Below are 16,707 nucleotides of genomic sequence, written 5' to 3'. Positions count from 1 at the left end.
CTTATATACAGTCTATGCGACCGACGGCACTGCAGCTGACGACATGAGTCTGATAACACCCAAAAACGACCTGCCTCCAGCACAACACACACTCCAACACTAACTCCACATAAATATAAAAAACAAAAAGTTTTATCTGCTGAAGCTCGTCAGGCCAAACGTGATTCTGATCGACTCAGGACGAAAACACGGATCAACATAGACAGAGCTTTTGAATTATTAGTAAACTCAAATGAAATAGCAAGGTAAACTACATGAGACATGGAATGAATACAAAAGACTGTTCCAGGATAAGAAAAGGTGCTTTAAGATACTTGTTTTATGTACTAGATCTACGTTATAGATCGTTACGCTATAACGTAATTCATCCCACTATCATATTGTTTATAATAAACATTTCCAGACACGTTCAGTACAGTAATGTGACTTCCTACTGTCTTACTGTTACACTGACATTGTTCAGTCTAGTTCACTAACCATTTTCGTTATCATTATTATACATTCACCTATGTTGACATTGTTGATTGTGAAAGATACACGAATAGTTAGTGAAATGCCGTAGGCTATGCTAGATAACATCACATGTCGGCTAAATGCAGTCAATGTCACGTTATCATGGTACGAGCATGGAGCATTAGTTCAACGTCAAGCTGATAAAAGTAGCCCATTATTGTAACGTTGCAGTGGGAGTTTACATGAGTTTCCAGCATGTTGTGTGATGCTTTCGCCGTTGCGTTGAAAGTCTCCGTGTGTGGCCTGTAGTGAATGCTCGCTCCTGAGATCGCACACGAGCACGAGCACGAGCGCTCTTGTTGCAATCTGAAACATCACCACTAGAGGCCGCTAAAAGTTCCGTAGAGCACCTTTAAGCGTCGCTGTCCATTCGCGAAGTGCTGAAATATAACCTTACATGGAATCGTATTCTGAACGTTTAACCTAATAATCGTCATTTGTTGTGGATTAATTCAAGACAAGTCTATATAGATATACAGGTTGACAAAATGGCTGAACAAAAACAAAAAAAACAAGAGAAGATACCTTTCAAAAAGATCAAATTAATGTCCTTTTAGAGGGGATATCATAGAGGGAAACAAAGATTTTATTTTTAACAGATTTAAAGGACACCATACGAATAAGGAAAAACAAAACATCTGGGAGGACATTGCAAACTAACTACAACCGTGTTCAAAGATCAGGGAAGGAGGTCCGCAAGAAATGCCCACATGGCTGGTTTTCGAGCAGGTCAGCAAGTCAGATTTTTGTTTAATTCATCCCTATTTAAAGCATATTTCCCAGATTAGGCCTACTTATTTTATGATTTTTTTTTTCATTCGTTTAATTTAGATATTTCAAGTTTTTCTTCCCTTTTTAATTATTTCATTTATTCATTTAAACAAAACAGGAGTACAACAAAGTGTACAATAAAGTACAATCAAATCTTTATATTATACTTACGTTGCAGTGTAATCTGTTAAATCTAGATAAAAAGTGTAATCTGCCGGTTGTCCTGCAGGTGACCTCATAACTCTGTCTTCTTACGATGCACTTGGGGATTTACGATTACTCCAGAGCACTCGTAGTTCTACGTGCTACTTAAGCGTCGCTGTCCATTGGCGAAGTGCTGAAATATAACCTTATATGGAATCGTATTCTGAACGTTTAACTAATAATCGTCATTTGTTGTGGATTAGAAATCAAGACAAGTCTATATAGATATACAGCACCTATACAGGCTGACAAAATGGCTGAACAAAAACAAAAAAACAAGAGAAGATACCTTTCAAAAAGATACAATGAATGTCCTTCTAGAGGAGATAGAGGGAAACAAAGATTTTATTTTTAACAGATTTAAAGGACACCATACAAATTAGGAAAAACAAAACATCTGGAGGGACATTGTCACATTGCAAACTGCAACCGTGTTCAAAGGGTTGGTATAAACATAGGTAAATATGTATGTTGGTTTTGTTTTTTTGGTGTGTAGAGACAAATAGATCAAAATGTTCGGTCAACTGGTTAATTAGCTAATTAATTATTAAAAAGTAGTGGAGATGGGGTAGGATTGAATAAGCTTATGCTTCTTCCTACTCCTTTTCGGACATGTATAAGTTAATTTTTTTTTTTTTTTTTGTTATTAATTATTTTTTGTTATTAATTGTTAGTATGATTGTATTTTTTTTTCTTTTTTTTTTCTACATGTTCGAAATAAAAACTTTTCATTCATTCATTCATTCAAAAGGAAAAAGCCAACAGTAGGCTAATATGATTTCAAAGCACAATATGCTAAACTTTCATTGAGAACCCAGTCCAATGGGATTGTCTTCCAAAAGAAGTACCAGAAGAGTAACACCACTGAACAGACTTGAGTTTCAAAACTGTGGAAAAAAAAACATTACCACCTGATAACTCATTAAACATGTATGTGTGACACATTATTCACTCATTTAAGCGGTTTACTGGGCAAATGCAAAAAGTGTCTTTATATTTGTGTCTTTATATTCACTGTGCATTTATACCGTCATGATTTCCTCATCCTTTGTTACGGGATGTTGTATTTATGTTCTGGGTAAGTGAAATTTGAGAGTTGTGCAAGAATGTGAATGTTTAGTAAAATATGAATCATCTGTTTATTTATTATCTGTTGTATGTGAGATATTCACAGCATTTGCGTCCAACCAATCCTCAGTTAAGCTGTTGTTACACCAGCTTAATATGCCAAATAAAACAACAAAATTACAGCTAAGCTTTGGCAAGTGATGTTTTGAATGTAAATGCCACAGGAAAGCGTGGTATTTAATGTTCAGTACTGCTACAATTAACTATTTATATCTTAAAATAAATGTGGCATATTGAAAAAGTCTACAATAACGTTCTATTGTAACGATGCAGCAGAGGAGCATAAACAAACATGTGAGTAAATGAGGCAGTAGGCAGGTTGTAGAGTGTTAATTTCGTTAACGAAAAAATGATGACAAATATTCGTTGACGACCTTTTTTTCTATGACTAAGACGAGACGAAGACGAGATGGCACCAAGGTCATTAAACGATAACTGTGACTAAATCAACATGCAATATCGTTGTATTTCCCTGATATACAGAAAATGGGCCCAAATATCAGGTCTTCTCTTTTGCCCTAGGCCTGTTGCTGTCATAGCAAACTAAAGATGAACGTTCTTGAAATATGTGTAGTTGTGACACAGCATATTTTACTTGTATATTTCAAGCACGGTCATCTTTTATGTGCTATGACAGCCACAAGACTTGCTCAGCAACAGGACTCATGGCTCACGCACTGTAAAAAACAATTAGTTCAGTTTACTTAATTTAATTATGCAAACTTGTTGCCTTAATTTCATCAAGTAAGCATAACTTAATTGCAACAAGTTATTCTTACTTAATCCATTTAAGTTTTGTCAACTTAATTCTATCTGTGATCTGAGGAAGCGTACTCCCAGAGTGCATTGCGGCATGAATAAATGAATTGCTTTGTTTTACTATTTTTGGCTTTGTTTTACCATTACAATTTTATTTGCTATCGTTATTGGGGTTATAGTGACAAGAGACAGCAAATAAAATTATAATGGTCTAACTAATTAAATTATTTTAAAAAACAATTGTTACCACTGTTGTGGTTTGCATGCTGAATGTTGAAGTCTGTGTGTGACTCAAGCAAAATTGCAAGATATCGTCACAAATATAGAGGGATAATATCAACCCAATGAAAGATTTATGCCATAAGCGTTAGCAATAATAAAATGTTAAAAGATCATTATTATACATGAAATATAGCTATGTTATAATTAATACATTCATTCATAACATGGAAATAATTTAAGTATAAATATATATAATATTTATTACTTCACTTCCTTTGAAATCAAATATTTGTGATTTCATGTTGCATCACTGCATCAATTGGAAGATAATTACAATAATATATATTAAGTTCCAAGTGCCCAACCAAAGGGAACATTAATCACAATAATGGTGATCACAATAAATCAACATGAATGTATGAAGTCAACTAAAGAATTTTGATGTTCTCTTAAAATTTGTAGGTGTATTGACAATAATATTCAAGATGACTGCAATGAGCGAATGCAAATAAGAATGATGACCGCAGAAGTGGAAGAAATGAGTGAAAGGTCTATTAAGGCCACATAAACCATTTGCCCCGCCTGTTTTTTTGTTTGTTTGTTTTTTTGCTTTGGCAAAATGGTACCCAAACCAGTCAAGTAATGTTTAATAGGTTTTTCTGAGTAACAAAGGCATAGCATGCAAACAGTACAGATTACTAAGAAATTTTAAGTAAGTTCAACAAATTATTAGACATTAAGTAAAGTTAACTTAAAAATTCTTAGTAAGAACAATGTTAGATTTTGCAGTGCGGGTCAGGTATGAGGGCCCCTAAACAGAATTTTGCTCAGGGCCCCAGGGAGGTCAGGCTCGGCTCTGATAGTGTATGAATACTGTGATTTTAACGGTAATGGGTCGGGTCGGATCTCGGATGGCGAGTCTCAGTTGCAGCTGCCCCTGCCCCTGCCACAGAAAGATTTGACCCCCTCTCAAGACTTTAGCAGTGTCACATTTGTGTCAAAAGAAGTCTGTTTCAGAAGTGTCGAGAAATAAAGAAAATGTCCCATAATAAATAAAGTGAGAGGAACATGTTATATAAGACAACAAACCTGATTAAACAGCGAATCACACGAGAGGTTTGAAGCCTATATGAAAACCGTGTGTAACAAGCGGCAGAATCTCAAGTCTCCATCAGCTATAAAATACAAACACCGCATCACGAATAAACAGCGGCTCATTCTCGGTCCATTCATGTGAGATCCTGTTCACCTTCTTACAGCTCCAACAACATAAAATGGCAAGAAATGTGATTTAAATAAAACAATTCAATTTACAATATTACAATAAAAACAATAAGAGTGAGTACACTGAAAACGGTCAATAATTTCAATTACACTTGTGGGTTGTGTGAATGTGAATTTGACATTTATTTGCATATTTTCATTACATTTATTATTATCTCTGTTTGTTGACAATACACAATTACACAAGGTGTTTTATAGTTCTTAGAAATGTGAATAACAGTAACTTATTTATTTATTTATTTATTTATTTACGTGCTTTAACCCCTTTCTAGTCAGCCCCAATTTTGGCAAGTGATGTATTCATGACATACCCCAAATAAAAAGGTTTCTGCTCATAAGTCATTCTGAATAGACACATAACACACATATAATTAGAAAGCCAACCCTTGATAGTTTCCAGTTCAAGACTCAAAATTAAACAGACTATTATTAATATTGAGATATATAAGCTAAATATTAATAATATATTTATTAAATGTATTAAAATAGTATGTGAATGTAGGATTGCAACTTATAACCACAACTAAAGTGTAGCCACAATTGTGGTCATGCTTCATTTCAAATCTGAGGATGATATCTCTAAAATGATGTGTTCTATAAAGCCTATTATAAAACCATGTCAGTGGAGATTTTGGATAAGTTTTAGAGAAGGCTGATAAGATGCATATCAAATATTTTATTGCCCTGTAAACACCGATTTACAGCCATTGACTAATGTCTGGCGAGGCGAACTGGCCCATTCATGGTCTATTGATGTAAATCGGCGAACATTTCACACCTCTGCCGGTATGAGACTTAATCTTCATCATTCTTTTGTCCTTATTCTTTTGTTTGAATTCAGCCATTATAGCCTTTATTCTGGCATTAGCTTGGCCATCTAACTTACACCTCTGTCATCCCACAATACATGAATAATCCACCTATTATCTTAAAAATGACCACCAACTTGAATATGTGAATTATAAAAAAAAATATATATATATATATATATATATATTTTATGGAATAGAAAGCTCCGGCTGCTGCAGGTGCATTAGCACAACAAGTAGCATCAAGCTACATGACACAATTTAATTGATTAATATTACACGTTTACTTGAAGCTCACTTTAAAACACCATCGAGTATTTGTATCATATTCCAGTCACGGTTTAAAATGGTTTCAAGTCAAAAAAAGATTTTGAAATATGTTATATCTAGCAAGCTATGGGCTATCTTACCTAGCAAGCATACTGGAAGCATTCATATGCCTATATAAATACGCCGAAATGACACACAAAATCACAAACAAACCATATATATTAAAAACGTGCATTTATTAGTTTCTTGATTAGGGTGAAGAGACGTTATTTTTGCTTTGTTACGACCTGGGGTGCTTCTCATTTCTTATTTGTGCATCTTCGTTTCCTTTCCTCGCTTCCTTTCCTCGCGTCTCAGCTCCACCCCCTGTAGGACGCGAGGGAAGGCTGCAAGGAAAAAAAATGAGGACGGAGGAATTGAATGAAAGCTTTTTTATACATTGGAATACTTGATAACTCGAGCGTCACTTCACTGCGTCATCAGCAGTGCTCAAAGGATCTGCCCATATGTTGTTAAAGTCCCCGTGAACCGGAAGTTGCAAACGACTTTTCTCCAGTGTTGTGACGTATTTCCGAGAGAAACGGAATACTAAATGAGGCAAAATAGTGGGCGTGGCCTTTTTTCCAACTAGCACCTGATTGGATCTAGAAAAGTAGGTGTTTTCATTCAGCCTGTCTACTGTCAGTTGGAGGGGCGTGGTTACGGATGTTAAGCAGACACCCAAACCTTAAAGCCTACGTCATCGGGCAAGGTCCTCCAGAGGGGAGGGGAAATTTCTAAATTTGATTAAAGATTACGAAGCCAAAAAAAATGTTTGTGTGGATTGACTTGCATGGATGAATTGTTCACCACAAAACGATCAATTTAGGCAAACAAAGTAAGTATGGTCAATTTTGATTTCATGGGGACTTTAAAGTTTGTTTATTTAAGAAATTCATAATAAATAATAATAAAGCAAGATACCTTGTTGAAATATGTGAGTTGTGTGGTTTATGTGAACTACAAAAGTAAAGTATAAATTCAAATGATTGTGACAGATGTGAAGGGGGAGGAGAATTGATACGTGCGTCATGTTTAGTCGATAAAACTCTTCCGCAAAGGGTACACCTGTGTATCCTCCCTCATAGCTCCTCTGGAAGCCTCCTCGCTCCTCGATCCTCGCCTCCTCGCGGTGCAATTAGAGAATTGAGATGTCCTTCAAGATGGCTTAGCTCGATTGGTTTCCGGGTCATAGGATGGAGGACGGAGGAGCGAGGAGACGAGGAGCATAGACAGTAAAAGAAATGGACAGAGCCATCTCATTGGAACTCAGTTGAGACAGTTGAAGCCCATTTTTAGCGATTTTTGAGCACTTCCGTTCCTGACGCGCAGACTCAAACCGACTCAAACTAAGCTTGATGACGTGAGCAACCTGTCTGACAGACGTTAATCTTCTAGTAGCTGTGCCAAGAGGAATCTGAATCATTCCCTTCCGAAACTTGCAGAGCCGGAGATCGTGAGTATTAGCTGTCCATGAGCAGCAGGAGCAACTTTACAACTCTCTATGGGCTTCTCCCTTGACTTTATGCCTCGACGTCCCCCCGATTGCGCGCGAGTTTCTACTTCTGTCTATACGGTAATTTCTGTACAGCGCGACAGAGAGTCGAGTGGTTATGACGCAATCGTTAGCCTATTTTTACAAAATCTGTTTCTACGGGGCCATAACGTAACATAGAAGGTAATGGAGCCTTTTATACATTGTCGTGTTTCTTTAGAAATAAATAATGGACAAATGGAGTCTTTAAACGCCTCAGATGTAAAGTTATTCGCTGTCAAAGTGACGCCAAAATGAATGGGAGTCAATGGAAATGCTAACGCAAGTGAAGTTCTGCTACAAGATGGCGGCACCCGGCCGAATTCAACTTCCGGTCGATGGATTACCCCCTTGACGAGGAGGGATATTGAGAAGCACCCCAGGTTACGACGGAGGTTAGAATGAGGAAGTAAACAAAGGACCTGCGTCATACAGGAGGGCTGGTTTATGATCACGTTTGAACACGTGAGATGATTGACAGCTGTACAGCGAATGAGAGCGCGCTGATATCATACATACACTGACGCAAATCAGGAAGAAGAGACACAGACCTCGCAGTGTTCGCTGTTTGAACCGGTTTGAACTCTTCAATCGCATATTTCAGTGAAAAACGGAATAGAAATGTTATTCTGCATCGACGAAATATTTTACAAACATCCGATAATTAATCATTATTTCTCCAAATATGCGCACCATTGGACTAAAAGCCCTGGCGGATGCTGTATATTGCATGTATGTGAACACGAATAAACCGGAAAAGACGTGAATGAATGCTTTATGAGTGATGATTTCTATTCAAAATAACGAACGTTACAGAGTTATTATTTTGCACTCCTGGCATAAATTAAGAAATTAATGTCACTGCAAACCAGTTTAATCATAAACAGTGGTCAAATATCGAAGCTGGAGTCTTTAATCTTTCTATTGATGCTGATTTTGACCAGATAAGGCAAGTGTGTGATGTTTAAATGAGTAATAAAGGTAGAACAGCGATAATCTGGGATCACCGGTGATCTTTGACGAGTAAGGGGTTCTTGTAAAACACATTATGAAGAAATTTCCGCCAATCAGATTCATTGTCTTTAATGAATGTGAATTTAGAGAATTGAAGAAAGTGTTGATTTCCAGAGTGTTAATTTTCTTTACCACAACGACCTGTAAATAAAACATTTGCTTATTAAATATCTTAGCAATTTTATAATCATTCCTATTTGTGCAGCTTATTTTATACATCATTATAAGACTCACGTTTAGCCTCGTTCACCTTGATCGCCCGTTCAGGAATTTGAGACCATTCCAGTGTCACATTTGTGAATCCTCTATCAGCAAGAGCAGATCTCAACTGAAAATAACATTCATATAAAATGATTAGAACAATGGCCAGTTGCATAAATTAATCTTAAAAGTTAGTCATCCATTTTTTTCTTCAAGACTGGTCATAACTTTTTGAAGCCCGCTACATTTGGTCTCAGAATATGATGATGCTCAAAGTATGCTCAAATCTAAAAAAAATGCCTCAAACAAACTTTATCACATCACTTTAATCCCATTCAACCTTCATGATTACTGTAAAATGCCATTTGCTCTTCAAGGTTGAATTTGTATCTTTCTCTCACCTGTTTCCGAGCATTTTCTCTCATTGAAGGGTCAGTCAAATCATTGCCGGAGTTAAACTGCATTTTTACAAATGATCTTTTTAAAGCGGGACCTAAATAAGGATACATTCATACATGTAAATATATGAATTAGTTGACTTTGTGTTCATTTAAACTCTTCACTGTGTCTTGCGGACAAAAAATATGACAATGTTTTTTGTCAAATGACCTTCTCCGTAAACCTCCACCTCACTGAGACTGACGATCTGCATGTTTCCAGGAATATGGACAATCACGTAACGTCCCTCCATCCCGCCGCATGAAAAATTGGCCGTGGCTCCAGATGGAATAGTAGAAATTACAGCACATCTACAGAGATAATCTGTCATCAGTTTCTGTTCATCTGCAGCAACATTAATCAAAACAGTCAAATAAAGCCTCACATGGTGTTGTTGTAAACGTCCAGAAAGTTCCCGACACGAATCACTGCCCCGTTTATCCTGTAATAATATGGGGTCGGTCTGTTAGTGATGGCTACTCTGTTCACTCTGTATATTTGCATCAGATCGACTCTCCACCACGGGTCAGTCTCCATGTCAGTGTGGGTAAAGGTTTCACGTACACCATCAACTGCATAATCGGCATAATACTTCACAGGTGTATAAGGTGTGGACGATTGGGTGGATGTTTGCTTTAATGCTAAGTTCTCTGAAAGAAGACCAGCAAAAAGACAGTTTTATTCATTAGTGTTGAACATTAGGAAAGGAATAGAATAAAGATAAAGACCTATTTGAAACCAAAGAGATGCTTACCTTCTGCTCCATTCACCATTTCTTGAATCAATAAAAGCCCTGCAAAAAAAAAAACAGATTCAAATGAGTTGATCAGTGTATTAATGGCCAAGCTGGAGGAAACTACTGACACAACAATAATCTGCAGCATGCAAAATACTGTCGTCAGAAGCTCCTGTGAATCACAACTTTCTTGAGAAATAATTTGCAAACACAAATGAGCACTGATTTCAAGATTTGTTTTGTAAAGCAGACCTAAAATAACGAAGTAACAAAAAAAAAAAAAAACATTCCAGAGATCCAGTGATGAAGGGTATTTACATTCTATACATTGAGAGACGCATTACATGCAAACCATGATAAAAGTGTGGGGTGGCTATTGTAGGCTATTGTGATTGACAAAACATTGTCAAAACAAACTAAACAATTTTATTGAGTTTAGTGACAGCATATTACCATGACTGGTAGGCTATTGCTTTTATTATTTCTTTGATACAAATTTTACAATTTCAATTCAATTATTGTGCTTTGATTCCGATCTTGATTCAATATCGATTCATTTTGATAAATATTAGGTACAGTTAGTTTTTCTCAATAAAGAAAATATCACCTAATGCTGTAAACAGGCTACAGCCCAGCAAACACAGAAGGTTGGCACAACGTACCCAACCTTCTAACAACGTTTTAACAACATGGCCAAAAGGTTGCTATAACTACGTTGTGTGGTCAGGGTTGTTACGGCGTTGTCACAATGCTGACATTGAACCACCGTTCAGGGCCATTGCTTAAGGTTGCCTAGGGTAAAGAACTGTAAAATGAACAGTAACTTACTGGCAACAGTGTTGCCAGTATTTTACTGTAAAAAAAACCTGGTAAGGTCTAACACACTGTAAAAAAAAAACACCTGCTGTTTTTACGGCAGCTGTGGTTACCAGAATTTTACCGTCAAAAACACAGTATCAACGTTACTGGTTTTACAGACTTAACTTAAATTTTACAGTAATAAACTGTATTTCATTATCTGATGAAGTATTAATATCTGTTTTGTACCATTGTAATACACTGACAACCAGCAACGATCATCACAGCAGTGATGAGAGTCACATGATCAATCAAAGCTCATCACAAGCAGACTTCCGCAAGAAAGCTAATACTATTATATTGAAGCTGCACAGTGTTATTCGCACAAACATTAAACACCATCATGGTAACACACATGAAATTTTAAAAATGCAAAAAAAAATTTTTTAACAACATATAAATATAACGTAAAACCCTTGTAACAAGTGCGGTTGAAGCAGGATCCAAACGCAACATGCTTTATTTAACAGACTATAAACTAAACTTGGATACAGGACTCAAGACCCAGGAACAGCATACAAGAACAAGAACAATCAACGTTAACAGTCAAACATTAAACAAGAACTCACAAAGACAAGGCTGAAACACAGGGCTTAAATAATCAGGGACAAACGAGCTAGACAAGATAACAAGGGGGCGTGAGAAATCAGAAACACCTGGGATAACTAATAGACAAGACAGGGAACCAAAGAACATGACAGGACACAAACCCACATCGTGACAACCCTAATGTACATAACTGATTAAAAGAACTAAGAAAACTAAGAAGAAACATGTATTCAACAAAAATAAATCACATGTGAAGTGTCACGCAGGGAATTGTGGGAATGTCAATTTACGGGTTTTCACTGTAAATTATACAATGAGTTGTTCTTTTTCACTTTCAAAAACTGTAAATCTGACGGTATTTTACAGTAAAATTACATTAAATGTACCTTTAGATCTATCACAGTTATTTACCGTATGAAACTTTCTGTTAACCAATTAACAGTTTTGTCAGTCTTTTAACAGTCTTTTACCATTAAAATCACGATAATTTTTTACAGTGTATGGTCATTAAATGTTTTTTTTCTGAGGTAAATGTAACGTTATGTGACATTGTTTTCCAGCTGTTTTATTGACCTCTTTCCGTGGTTGAAAAACACTGATTTATCGATATTATGTATAATGAGGCATATCCATTTCGGTAAGTTTTGCTGTATCTTTTCAACATAGGCTACCTATTAAAGTTAATTTGTGTTTATTTACTATTAACTATAGTAAAGAGAGATTATCGGTTCACGTGCCACCAGGCGCTACAGCGATCTGTCACATTTAAAAGGGCCTTTGTTGTATTTATTGTTTGAATTTCTTAATAAAATTGACAGAAGCTGAGAATTTGTTTCATATCAAAAGTAACCTGCTCTGTCTTGTCTGTCGGTGTCAGTGTCCTCTTTGCTTTGCGATTTTTCTCTGCGTGAGAAAATGGATGTGTTGCCAGCTCTGGCTTGGAAATAAAATGTGCAGTAAATCCACAGCAGAGAGCAAGATGAGTGCAAACTATACTAGAAACATTGTTTAAAAACATTACTGAACGAAGGGGAAGATTACAGTGTTAATAATAGTTTGTATATAGTATATATATATATATATATAGTAAAATACAGTAGCAGATGCATGCATGCATGTTGTACTTTACCCAGTAAGATCAACAGGGACTTGAAGAGCTTCTCCATGTTGGATTAAAAGCGTCTGTCTTTCTTTAGTGAAGGAGAGTGTGTGAGTTATAAACGTTTTATGAACCATTTAAATGTGCATCACATGATCAACCTTTTCTCTCCTCCCTTCTGTCCATCTCTCTCCCTCTCTCCCACACACACACACACAAAACATAGAACATATAGTTTTGAGATAAAATTTAGTTTATCTATGGTACACAATTTGATTAAAAATAATGTTTGCTATTCTAAATAAACATTTTCCTTTTTGCATGACAAATATTATTTGTATCAAAATGGACCTTTATGTTGTACTGAATAGGCTATCAGCAACTGTGATTCAGCCGCATGCTAATCACAAATGAATATTTATCTTATGTAAAAGTTATTAAAATGCATCTTTACTTTATTAAAATCTAAATGGCAGAAATGCACCAAAAGAAGAGCAAAAATGGTCCAAAATACATACAGACTAAATACAACTGACAGAATAAATAAATAAATAATACATTTCGGTGGAGAAGATCTTAGTTGTAGATCATAGCTAGTGAGTGGATAATAAGGGTTGAGGCGACTTGTTTACAAAGTCCCTACATCTCCTTTGACTAGTCCCTTATGTGTAATTCAGAATTTTAATACAAGGCCAGATACAATGCAAATCAGTTTTTGTAAGTTAATTCCAACGAGTGAGACACACTGGCTATTTAACAATATTTAGTATACTTGCTATATGACTCGACGACAAATGGTAAACTCTCCGCTCCTCAAATGCACAGAACCTTAATACATATATAGTGTTTATTGAGTAAAGAAAACACTGTACATATTCAAACAACTAGTTCTTTATTTAAACTAACATTGCAAACGAGCACAGATATATGCTGTATGCTGCACTTTTTTCAAGCATGAGTTAGGTTTAGTCGCAAGCTCTTTTTAATGTTTTATTTTATTAATTATTATATATTATGTTATATTAATAGTAATGAATTATGAAAAAAAAATAGCATGTGAGTTATGTGATTCTTACGCATTAATGTCAGTGAGCACGTAGGCAACTTTTAATCAGTGCCATCTTTTAAAGGGGTCATATAATGCCATTTAATGCCAGGTTAATTTGATTCTTTAGGGTCTAAATGAAAAGTTTGTAATATACTTTAATTAAAAATTCTCATTAGTATTGTAACAGCTTTCCATTAAGCCGCTGTGGTATTGGCAATAGGAGTGAGCAAGTAAATAACTCGTATAAACTCCATGAACTCAGATGTAAGATGCAAACAATGTCCTTTATTTCTTGTGCTCTAATTGATAAACGTTGCTTCCAATTAGCTTATTGTGGTGTCTCATTCTTTGTTGTTCAAAGCATACTAATGTTCAGGTTCAGGTTTATTGATATAGCCCATTTCATACACAGAACGGTAACCCAATGTGGTTTACATAATAGCAATTACACAATAATATTAGCTATAAAAACATGTTAAATCACAGGGAACATAATACACAAAATTGAGAGGTTAAAATAAAAACCTTACAGACCACAGGTACAAGAGAGGGTTAATAGAAAGCATCATAGAAAAGTTTTGTTTTTAGTCTGGATTTAAAAATAGAGACAGTAGGAGAGGTCTTAATGTCTACAGGAAGATGGTTCCAAAGACGGACCGCATAACAACTAAAGGCTGCCTCTCCCTGCTTGGTACGAGCGCTGGATTGTACCAGTTGGAGTTTTCCAGCAGATCTAAGAGATCTTGAGGGGCTATATGTTTCAAGCATCTCTGCTATATAAAGAGGTCCTTGACCATTTAGTGATTTAAAAACAAGAAAAAGAACTTTAAAATCAATTCTATAGATCACTGGTAACCAGTGAAGAGATTTTAAAATTGGTGTGATATGATCTTTTCTTTTAGTTCAGGGGCCGTATTCACAAAGAATTTTATCTTACCACTAGGAGTACTCCTAAATCGCACTAAAATATTTTAGCTAGGAGTTTTCTCTGTGAATACTATACGTCCACTGACGTCTTTTGCACGTCTAGTCTAGCAAGACAGAAAAAAATTATCAGGATCTATAATTCTTTATAAAATACACGATTTATATACAAATTAATATATATTTACTTTATCTTGTTTTTATAAATTATAATCACAAAATGCACAGTATAGTCAAGTGATTGCAAAGCCACTGCATTTTAGTCATTATTTTAACCTGTTGTACCTGATGTATTCGTTGTTATTTTTTTATGGAATGTATATACATGTAAAACAGAAATATACCCGGTCACCATTTATGTTGGATGTAATTACCCAAACCCTCTGCCCAAACCATAAACTGTGCTGCCAAGATGTAGTAACAAAAGATCTCGCGATATTACAAAATCATGCGATGGGATTATCTCGCGAGATGTTAACGCGTTCTCCCCATAGATTCTGGAACTTTGAACAAACACGAGGAGAGGAGGGAGTTGTGTCGATATTATTAAAAATCTACTGTTGGGTAAGTACGTTTTGTATTAGATTAACGTGCTTGAGTTTTACTTGTGTGACATGAATGAACCGAAAGAAATTATGCCCACATTGTCAACTGAAATTTACTGAGTTTGGCTAAAATTAGCCAGTAGGCTAAAAGTAACTTTGAACGTATACAACAACGGTAACGTTATACCAAGTATATTGTTTAATGATACAGTTATTACTGTAACTTATTAATGTAGCCTTTTGAGAGTTTCTTTCAGAAAGTAAATTATCTGAAATGGAATGAAATGTTTAGCTGGATTTTAACATGTATGTTTTCAGTAACTGCTTTAAAAATAAAAGCAGAACATATTTTATACAATAAAATAAAATGTAATGCATGTTGATTACCTTTTTCTAATGTGTCATTCATGATTCATTCATCTTGTTCCATGTTTTTTTTTTAATTTAGCTGTAGACCATAAAAATATTTTGAAAATAAGTGCATATCATTTACCTCAAATTTTAATTTTATAATAATTTTATTTATTTAAATATATATATATTCTCTTCCCTGAGATGCTGTGAAGAGGTGGAGCCCAAATGCTACAGACTCTGAAATTGATGCAGCAATGGCAGAACACCTGAAACACGCTCCAGGAACAGCTGGTGGATACAAAAACTGAGCCAAACAATGTGTTTTTAAACGGATAGTTTCCCCAAAAATGAAAATTGTCATCATTTACTCAACCTCATGTTTCAAACCTGTATACCTTTCTTCATTGAATTTTCATTTTTGGGTGAACTATCCCTTTATATAATAATTCAGTATTTTGTAATTGGTATTTTAGTTTGGTTAACAAATGTTAAACATTGAAAAAATATTAAGATACATTTTGGCTGTTCAAGATCAATAAAATGTGCTAAATCAGAACATGCTTCTTTTTTTCTTATGTCCACAAATAATGTGTTCTTGTTTGTGATGTACACGTGATTAAAACGTTTTATTGACGGTCAGGTCTGACTAGACCAATTTTGGACCTTTTTAGAACCTTTGTCAAGATGTGTAAACTTCAAGACTTGATTGCCTTTCACGATGTTACACAATATGTGTGTGATTATTTTAAATGCAGGCTTATATACACTTAAATTATGCAGCAACACATTTAAACACACAAATGACGACGCATTTGGACGTCCAGGGACGCGCTGAAGAGACGTGGAATTCACGGCCAGGTGACGTCAAAGACGTCGGTTCAACTTTCATTTTGGAACTATTTTTCAACCATGACGGGACGTGTCGGACGGACGACTTTTCAACGGTCATTACACGTCCAAATGTTTGCTGGGTCCTCGCAATGATCACAGTGATTGGTTGTTAGATGACAGGGCCATCATGCGGAACATAACACAGACGCAACAAATCATGGATTTAGGACATCTAAATATGTCTGTGTCCTACACAAAATAATAATAGTAATGTCATCGAAATGTTTGTGCAGGCCCCAGTGAAGTGTAATTCTAACAAGGCAGAGAGAGAGAGAAGTCGTGAATTAAATTAAATTAAATCAAGGTAGCCTAATACCCCAATGAAAACCGCCACTTGCCTAATAATGAAAAAACGACACTTGCATTAACACTTGCTTGGTTAATTGACATCCTATTAGCCTAAATAGACTACTTAAAGCAAGGAAATGTTACTCCTATTGAAGTAATGTAATGGTGTGTTCACACCGAACGCGAATAAAGCGTCAAATACGCGTCTATAGCTTGAACATTCGCTCGA

Source organism: Rhinichthys klamathensis, unplaced genomic scaffold (genome assembly GCF_029890125.1).
Source record: "Rhinichthys klamathensis goyatoka isolate OS25496 unplaced genomic scaffold, OSU_Roscu_1.1 h1tg000405l_1, whole genome shotgun sequence".
NCBI lineage: Eukaryota > Metazoa > Chordata > Actinopteri > Cypriniformes > Leuciscidae > Rhinichthys > Rhinichthys klamathensis.
Note: the sequence above shows the minus strand (reverse complement) of the source record.